The sequence below is a fragment of the Suncus etruscus genome, chromosome 12 (genome assembly GCF_024139225.1).
Source record: "Suncus etruscus isolate mSunEtr1 chromosome 12, mSunEtr1.pri.cur, whole genome shotgun sequence".
In the NCBI taxonomy this organism is placed as follows: domain Eukaryota; kingdom Metazoa; phylum Chordata; class Mammalia; order Eulipotyphla; family Soricidae; genus Suncus; species Suncus etruscus.
The window spans coordinates 102,331,064-102,338,612 of NC_064859.1; the positions used below are offsets into that span (position 1 = coordinate 102,331,064).

General features: G+C 46.2%; 1 non-coding gene across 1 annotated transcript; it reads left to right on the forward strand.

Moving 5' to 3' along the window:
• The first annotated feature begins 217 nt into the window (after positions 1 to 217).
• Positions 218 to 336, forward strand: LOC126024986 (5S ribosomal RNA). The gene has a single exon (XR_007501045.1). It is a non-coding gene; the product is annotated as a 5S ribosomal RNA (ribosomal RNA).
• The last annotated feature ends 7,213 nt before the right edge of the window (positions 337 to 7,549 follow it).

Genomic DNA, 7,549 nt, shown 5'->3' on the forward strand with positions numbered 1-7,549 from the left:
GGCTTGGGGAACCAAATGGGGTGCCGGGGGATTGAGCCAGAGGTCCGTCCTAGGTTAGTGCGTGCAAAGCAGACACCTTACGGCTTGCGCCACCGCTTTGGCCCTGAATGTGTTTTCCTGACCACTGCATATTGGATTGAAGAAGGGAATACAGAGTGTATATGTGGGGTCCCCATGGTGGAGCAGAGGGCTGTGAGCACCATCAAGAAGTATCTGGGTCTACGGCCATACCACCCTGAACGCGCCCGATCTCATCTAATCTCGGAAGCTAAGCAGGGTCGGGCCTGGTTAGTGCTTGCATGGGAGACCGCCTGGGAACACTGGGTGCTGTAGGCTTAAAAAAAAGAAAAAAAAAGAAAAAGAAGATGATGAAGAAGAAGATGAAGAAGAAAAAAAGAGGAAGAAGAAGAAGAAGAAGAAGAAGAAGAAGAAGAAGAAGAAGAAGAAGAAGAAGAAGAAGAAGAAGAAAAGAAGTATCTTTTACCCCCAATGGAGGGGAAAGAGTCAGATGAGGAGGCAATGGGAAAACATCTTTTTTTTTTTAGTTTTTAGGTTACACCCGGCAGTGCTCAGGGGTTACTCCTGGCTCTGAGCTCAGAAATCGCTCCTGGCAGGCTCAGGGGTGAGGGTGGGGACATATGGGATTATGGGAATCAAACCAGGATACTGGCTGCATGCAAGGCAGATGTCTTACCACTGTGCTATCTTTCCAGCTCCAGAAACATCTTTTTAACAGGAAAACCAAAGGAAGCAACTGAGAGGCATCTAATTAGAAGACAATATGGGGACCAATCCAAAGGCCCCCAAGCCTTAGCAGGAGGGATTTCTGAGTTGCAGAGACAAAAGTCAGCCCTGACCATGGCAAGCAGGGTGTGGTCCAAAAACATGCAAATAAAACATGCACACACCCCTGCCCCCCATCCATGGGCCCTTAGATAACTCACTTTTCCAGATGCAAAGAAAAGTGCTGTTTCTGCTGGGGCGATGGGTAGGCTGGGTCGGGGCCAGCATGTTTGAGATATTCTCAATCTCTGTCAAGCTCTGTGGTTCATGTTTTCTTTTCTTTTCTTTCTTTCTTTCTTTCTTTCTTTCTTTCTTTCTTTCTTTCTTTCTTTCTTTCTTTCTTTCTTTCTTTCTTTCTTTCTTTCTTTCTTTCTTTCTTTCTTTCTTTCTTTCTTTCTTTCTTTCTTTCTTTCTTCTTTCTTTCTTTCTTTCTTCCTTCCTTTCTTTCTTTCTTTCTTTCTTTCTTTCTTTCTTTTCTTTCTTCCTTTCTTTTTCTTCCTTCCTTCCTTCCTTCCTTCCTTCCTTCCTTCCTTCCTTCCTTCCTTCCTTCCTTCCTTCCTTCCTTCCTTCCTTCCTTCCTTCCTTCCTTCCTTCCTTCCTTCCTTCCTTCCTTCCTTCCTTCCTTCCTTCCTTCCTTCCTTCCTTCCTTTCTTTCTTTCTTTCTTTCTTCCTTCTTCTTTTTTTCTTAGTTTTTGGGCCACACCCGGCAGTGCTCAGGGGTTACTCCTGGCTGTCTGCTCAGAAATAGCTCCTGGCAGGCACGGGGGACCATATGGGACACCGGGATTCAAACCAACCACCTTTGGTCCTAGATCGGCTGCTTGCAAGGCAAACGCCACTGTGCTATCTCTCCAGCTCCAACTCTGTATTATTTTTGAAGTAATTGTGAGACAAGATTTTACTTTTAGCTTTTTTTTTTTTTTTTTGTTTTTGGGTCACACCCGGCAGTGCTCAGGGGTTACTCCTGGCTGTCTGCTCAGAAATAGCTCCTGGCAGGCACGGGGGAGCCTATGGGACACCGGGATTCAAACCAACCACCTTTGGTCCTGGATCGGCTGCTTGCAAGGCAAACGCCGCTGTACTATCTCTCCGGGCCCTACTTTTAGCTCTTAACAGTCCTTGGGGGTGGGGTAAAAAAGTCCAGCCTTGAGGCCACATACCAGCCTCCTTAATGATTAATTCCTTCACAGACCACACAGCCAGTGCTGGGTTTACAGTTCATTCATGGGAGCATTTTTTATGTTTCTTCCCTACCCCTCATGGAAGCATTTTTTTTTTTTTTTTTTTTTTTGGTTTTTGGGCCACACCTGTTTGACGCTCAGGGGTTACTCCTGGCTATGCGCTCAGAAATCGCTCCTGGCGATGGGGGAACCATATGGGACATGGGGGATCTCGAACCGCGGTCTGTCCTACCCTAGCGTTTGCAAGGCAGCTTACCTCTAGCGCCACCTTCCCGGCCCCTCATGGAAGCATTTTTAAAGGCTGTGTGTGATCAAAGTTCAAAAACGTTCAGCTGTCCGGTCAGTGGACATGCGCTGGGTGGCATGTTTATTCCGCCTCCCTTTTTGGGGTAATCTGTATTTGCAGGTCTCCTTTGCTTTGCTTGCAGCTCTCAGAGCTTGATGGGGAGAGATCAGCACTGGAGCCTGAGCCTTGACTGTTCTCAAGGGATCTGTCATGCAGGTTCCTAGTTCCCACTTATCCCCCACCCTTATGGCTTTGCACCATGATTTTGGTGCCCATTTTCTATAGTCTTCCCCACTTTCCTTGTGATCAGTGTTTTGCTCAATCTTTGGATTCACTTTGGTTGGTGTTTTCTTTTTTTTTTTTTTTGTTTTTTTGTTTTTTTTGGGCCACACCCGGCATTGCTCAGGGGTTACTCCTGGCTGTCCGCTCAGAAATAGCTCCTGGCAGGCACGGGGGACCATATGGGACACCGGGATTCGAACCAACCACCTTTGGTCCTGGATCAGCCGTTTGCAAGGCAAACGCCGCTGTGCTATCTCTCCGGGCCCGTTGGTGTTTTCTTGACACAACGAAGGTTCTGGACTTTTGGAAGAACAAGGTTGGGTACCAGGGTCTCAAGCAGCCTTTTCATGGGCGAGGCTCGGTATGATGTTAGGTCTTTAAACGGTTGGTCATTATTTTATATTTTGGGAATCCACACCCAGTGGTGCTTGGGGGTTACTTCTAGGTCTGTGCTGGGGGGGTTGGTTCCAATGGTGCCCGTGCACCATGTGATGCTGGGGATCAAACTACGCTGGATACATGCCAGGCAAGTGGGGTGCAGGAGGGACAGTGGTACTGGGTGGCCTGTGAACATGCATTCAAAGAGGTGGGAGCCCCTCTCCTATACAGTTTCACCCATAAAGACAAACAGGGTGGAGATGGAGTGTCTCTCTCTCTCCTCTCTCTCTGTCTCTGTCTCTCTCTCTCCTCTCTCTCCTCTCTCTCTGTCTCTCCTCTCTCTCTCCTCTCTCCTCTCTCTCTCTGTCTCTCTCTCCTCTCTCTCTCTCTATCTCTCCTCTCTCTCCTCTCTCCTCTCTCTCTCTCCTCTCTCTCTCTCTCTCTCTCTCTCTCTCTCTCTCTCTCTCTCTCTCTCTCTCTTACTTTCTCTCTCGGTTACCCTACTGTCTCTGTCCGTACAGAAACCTTGGCCACTCTGACACTGTGTCAGAGCCTTGGTTCCAAGCTGCTTTCTCAGTGAAGTGACCAGCTCCAGGAACTCTGGAGGTTCCATCTGAGGTTCCTGAAAGGAAAATAATCTCTCTACATATTATATCTATATCTGTATCTAATCATATTTATATGTATCTGTCTATATCTCTACTCTAATAGCACAGCTGTGAGTGATCACACATCTGTATATTCATTCCTTTGTTCTTTCTTTTCTTTCTTTCTTTCTTCTTTCTTTCTCTCTCTCTCTTTCTTTCTTTCTTTCTTTCTCTCTTTCTTTCTTTCTTTCTTTCTCTTTCTTTCTTTCTTTCTTTCTTTCTTTCTTTCTTTCTTTCTTTCTTTCTTTCTTTCTTTCTTTCTTTCTTTCTTTCTTTCTTTCTTTCTTTCTTTCTTTCTTTCTTTCTTTCTTTCTTTCTTTCTTTCTTTCTTTCTTTCTCTTTCTTTCTTTCTCTTTCTTTCTTTCTTTCTTTCTTTCTTTCTTTCTTTCTTTCTTTCTTTCTTTCTTTCTTTCTTTCTTTCTTTCTTTCTTTCTTTCTTTCTTTCTTTCTTTCTTTCTTTCTTTCTTTCTTTCTTTCTTTCTTTCTTTCTTTTTCTTTCTTTCTTTCTTTCTTTTTTTTTTTTTTTTTTTTTTTTTTGGTTTTTGGGTCACACCTGGCAGTGCTCAGGGGTTATTCCTGGCTCCAGGCTCAGAAATTGCTCCTGGCAGGCACAGGGGACCATATGGGGCGCCGGGATTCGAACCGATGACCTCCTGCATGAAAGGCAAACGCCTTACCTCCATGCTATCTCTCCGGCCCCCTTTCTTTCTTTCTTTCTTTTTTCTTTCTTTCTTTCTTTCTTTCTTTCTTTCTTTCTTTCTTTCTTTCTTTCTTTCTTTCTTTCTTTCTTTCTTTCTTTCTTTCTTTCTTTCTTTCTTTCTTTCTTTCTTTCTTTCTTTCTTTCTTTCTTTCTTTCTTTCTTTCTTTCTTTCTTTCTTTCTTTCTTTCTTTCTTTCTTTCTTTCTTTCTTTCTTTCTTTCTTTCTTTTTGTTTTTTGTTTGTTTTTTTTTTTTTTGGTATTTCAGGCCACACCCGTTAGATGCTCAGGGGTTACTTCTGGCTGCTCGCTCAGAAATTGCCCCTGGCTTGGGGGGACCATATGGGACGCTGGGGGATCGAACCGCAGTCCTTCCTTGGCTAGCGCTTGCAAGGCAGACACCTTACCTCCAGCGCCACCTACCCGGCCCCTCTTTTTCTTTTCTTTTCTTTTCTTTTTTTTTTTATTTTCAGGTCTCACCTAGTGGTGTACAGACATTACTCTTGGCTCTGTGCTCAGAAATCACTCTTGGCAAACTCAGGAGACTACATGGAATGTTGGGGATAGAACCTGGGTTGACCGTGTGCAAGGCAACTTCTGTCCCATATGTACTGTCACTCTGGTCCTTTACCTTTGCCTTTTCTGTTCCTCGAAGCACCCTCCCTGCCTGTCTTTTTCTGAGCTTCTCACTATTTCAATTTTCTTGCTGTTGTCAGAATTAAGATTTTCTTCTTCACTGTTGGATCCCCTCTGTGATGCTGTTCCAGAACCACCTGGCAGACAGAACTTCATAGAGCAAAGATTCCAGGGGACCCTGTAGAGCAGTTGTTCCAGGAATTCTCCTTGAGATGGGGAAGGACCGCACAAAGAGGGGTGCTGTCCCCCCCATGATTAGTGGTTACTATTGGAGTTGACTCCAGGCTGTACCTCTCCCTCAGAGATAGCTCTGGGTAAAGAAGAGAAAACACCCATCAGCATTGTGTTGCTCCTGAAACATCCCTAAGCCCTAATATTCATGCTTATCTTTTCTCTGGCACCTCACTTCTTTCTGGCTATGCTTCTGCTATGTCCTGCCATCCTGTACATATCCCAGTTCCTTCTTTTTGTGCTGATCAATATGCTTAAATCCTATCTTCATTCACCTAAAGGCCAGAATTCTTCTGTTTGCAGAGAAACAGGTGAAGATAAAGAAACCAGTCAGTCAGCCTTACTGACTTAATCAACCCTAAGCTTTTCTTTCTTTTTTTTTTTTGGGGGGGGGTGTCACACCCGGCAGCGCTCAGGGGTCACTACTGGCTCTACTCTCAGAAATCGCTCCTGGCAGGCTCAGGGGACCATATGGGATGCCGGGATTCGAACCACCGACCTTCTGCATGCAATGCAAATGCCCTACCTCCATGCTATCTCTCCGGCTTCTCCAGTCTCTTTTGTTCTATGTAAATGTTAGGCCATACCTAATTTTACCCAAAACAAAGATCATTCCTGGTTTCTTTATATCTTTTTGTTTACAACTTGGTTTCACCCAAAACAAAGATTGTATCATATGTAAATCTGGGCTGGACTGGCTCAGAATAGTCTGAACTATCTACCCTTACTCTGTCCTTACTGCCCAAGCTCGAGGTGGTCTCTGAACTCAATAAAAACCACAGTTCTGGGACCAGAGCAGAGTAAGGTGTTTGCCTTGCACTCGTCTGACCTAGGACAGACCAAGGTTTGATTCCCCGGTGTCCCATATGGTCCTCTAAGCCAGGAGCGATTTCTGAGCACAGAGCCAGGGGTAACCCTGAGCGTCACCGGGTGCACTCTTCCCCCAAAAAACCCCCACAGTTCTGGCAGGCAGCTTGTGGGAGATACAAGGTAGAAGAGGGCCGGTCTATATGTGTTTCACCCTCAGTCTGGTTTGGATTATTTCATACCCTGATTCAGAGTTGTTCACCTGGGCTTGAAAATATGGCACAAGGGGTGATTTTACAGAGAAGTATTATTGGAATGGTCCCATTAGCCTGGGATCTGTTCTTTCCTGCTCATAAGCTATGGGGGAACATCCTCAGTCCTAAACACACTGGGAGGAGGAAGTTGACTGACCCTTGCTGGCCAAGAGGGTCGATATACTTCCCTCCTGGGAAAGAGTGAAAATCTTGGATTTTGGCTTCTCTTGTCCCTAACCATAAGAAAACCATGAGATCATCTTCCCCCCTGGGGTGAACAGGAGTTAGGCTGATGCCAGAAATCAGGGCTCCCAATTCTGGGCCTGGGGAAGAATAAATAGTACTAGGGACAGAGATGGAGCCTCACATGAAGGGTCCCTGCTGACATCACACGAGGGCATCTGGGGTGCTGGGCTCAGCCACATTCAGGCCCAGGAACATGTTCCAACTGACAGTCCCTCCATCCCCAGACCTCAGCAACAGTCCCTCCCAACAGCCTGGAAAGCCATATCTTGTGCCCATCACAGCCTTTGGTAGCCCTGGTTTAGGCACTCAAGGGGCACCTGGGGTCCAGAGCCTCATGGGCAGGCAGTGGGAATGTGGGAGAGAGAAGGCCAGAAACACGGAAAACTTGGCATGGAAAAGCTGCTTCAGGGCCTGTTTCTGGGCATCCCAGAGACAATAACCCAGACATGCTGCTAGTCACCCTGTTACCTAAACTCAGAAATAACAAGGAAGACAAAGAGATGGAAGGGACCCAGGACTGGCCCCAGGAGTCTGCTCCGGGTTCTGGGCCAGGAGAACCAGCAAGGTTAGGGAATGTAACCCTTCCAACTTTTTTTTTTTCTCTAAGCTCTTCCTATGGATGTAAAAGCCCACAGAGAGTTGCCTTTGTATCTGACGACCTCCCCCCACTTGGATTGGGGGTATTGGTTTGAATAAAGAAAGGAGTGTGGGCTTTGGACTAGAGAGAGAGAGAAAGCACATGGCACAGGCAGCACAGGGCAGTGAAGGCACATGGCAGATAGAAAAAGTACATGGCAAAGAAAGGCCATGAGGAATAAAGGGAGCTGACTCTAATGAATATCTTTTTTTTTTTTTATGAATATCTTTTTTTTAAAATAAAACTTTTTTTTTCTTGGTTTTTGGGCCACACCCTGTGACGCTCAGGGGTTACTCCTGGCTATGCGCTCAGAAGTAGCTCCTGGCTTCTTGGGGGACCATATGGGACGCCGGGGGATCGAACCGCGGTCCGTCCTAGGCTAGCGCAGGCAAGGCAGGCACCTTACCTCCAGCGCCACCGCCCGGCCCAAAATAAAACTTTATTGATTGATTGGTTTGGGGGGCCACACCTGGCAGGGCTCAGG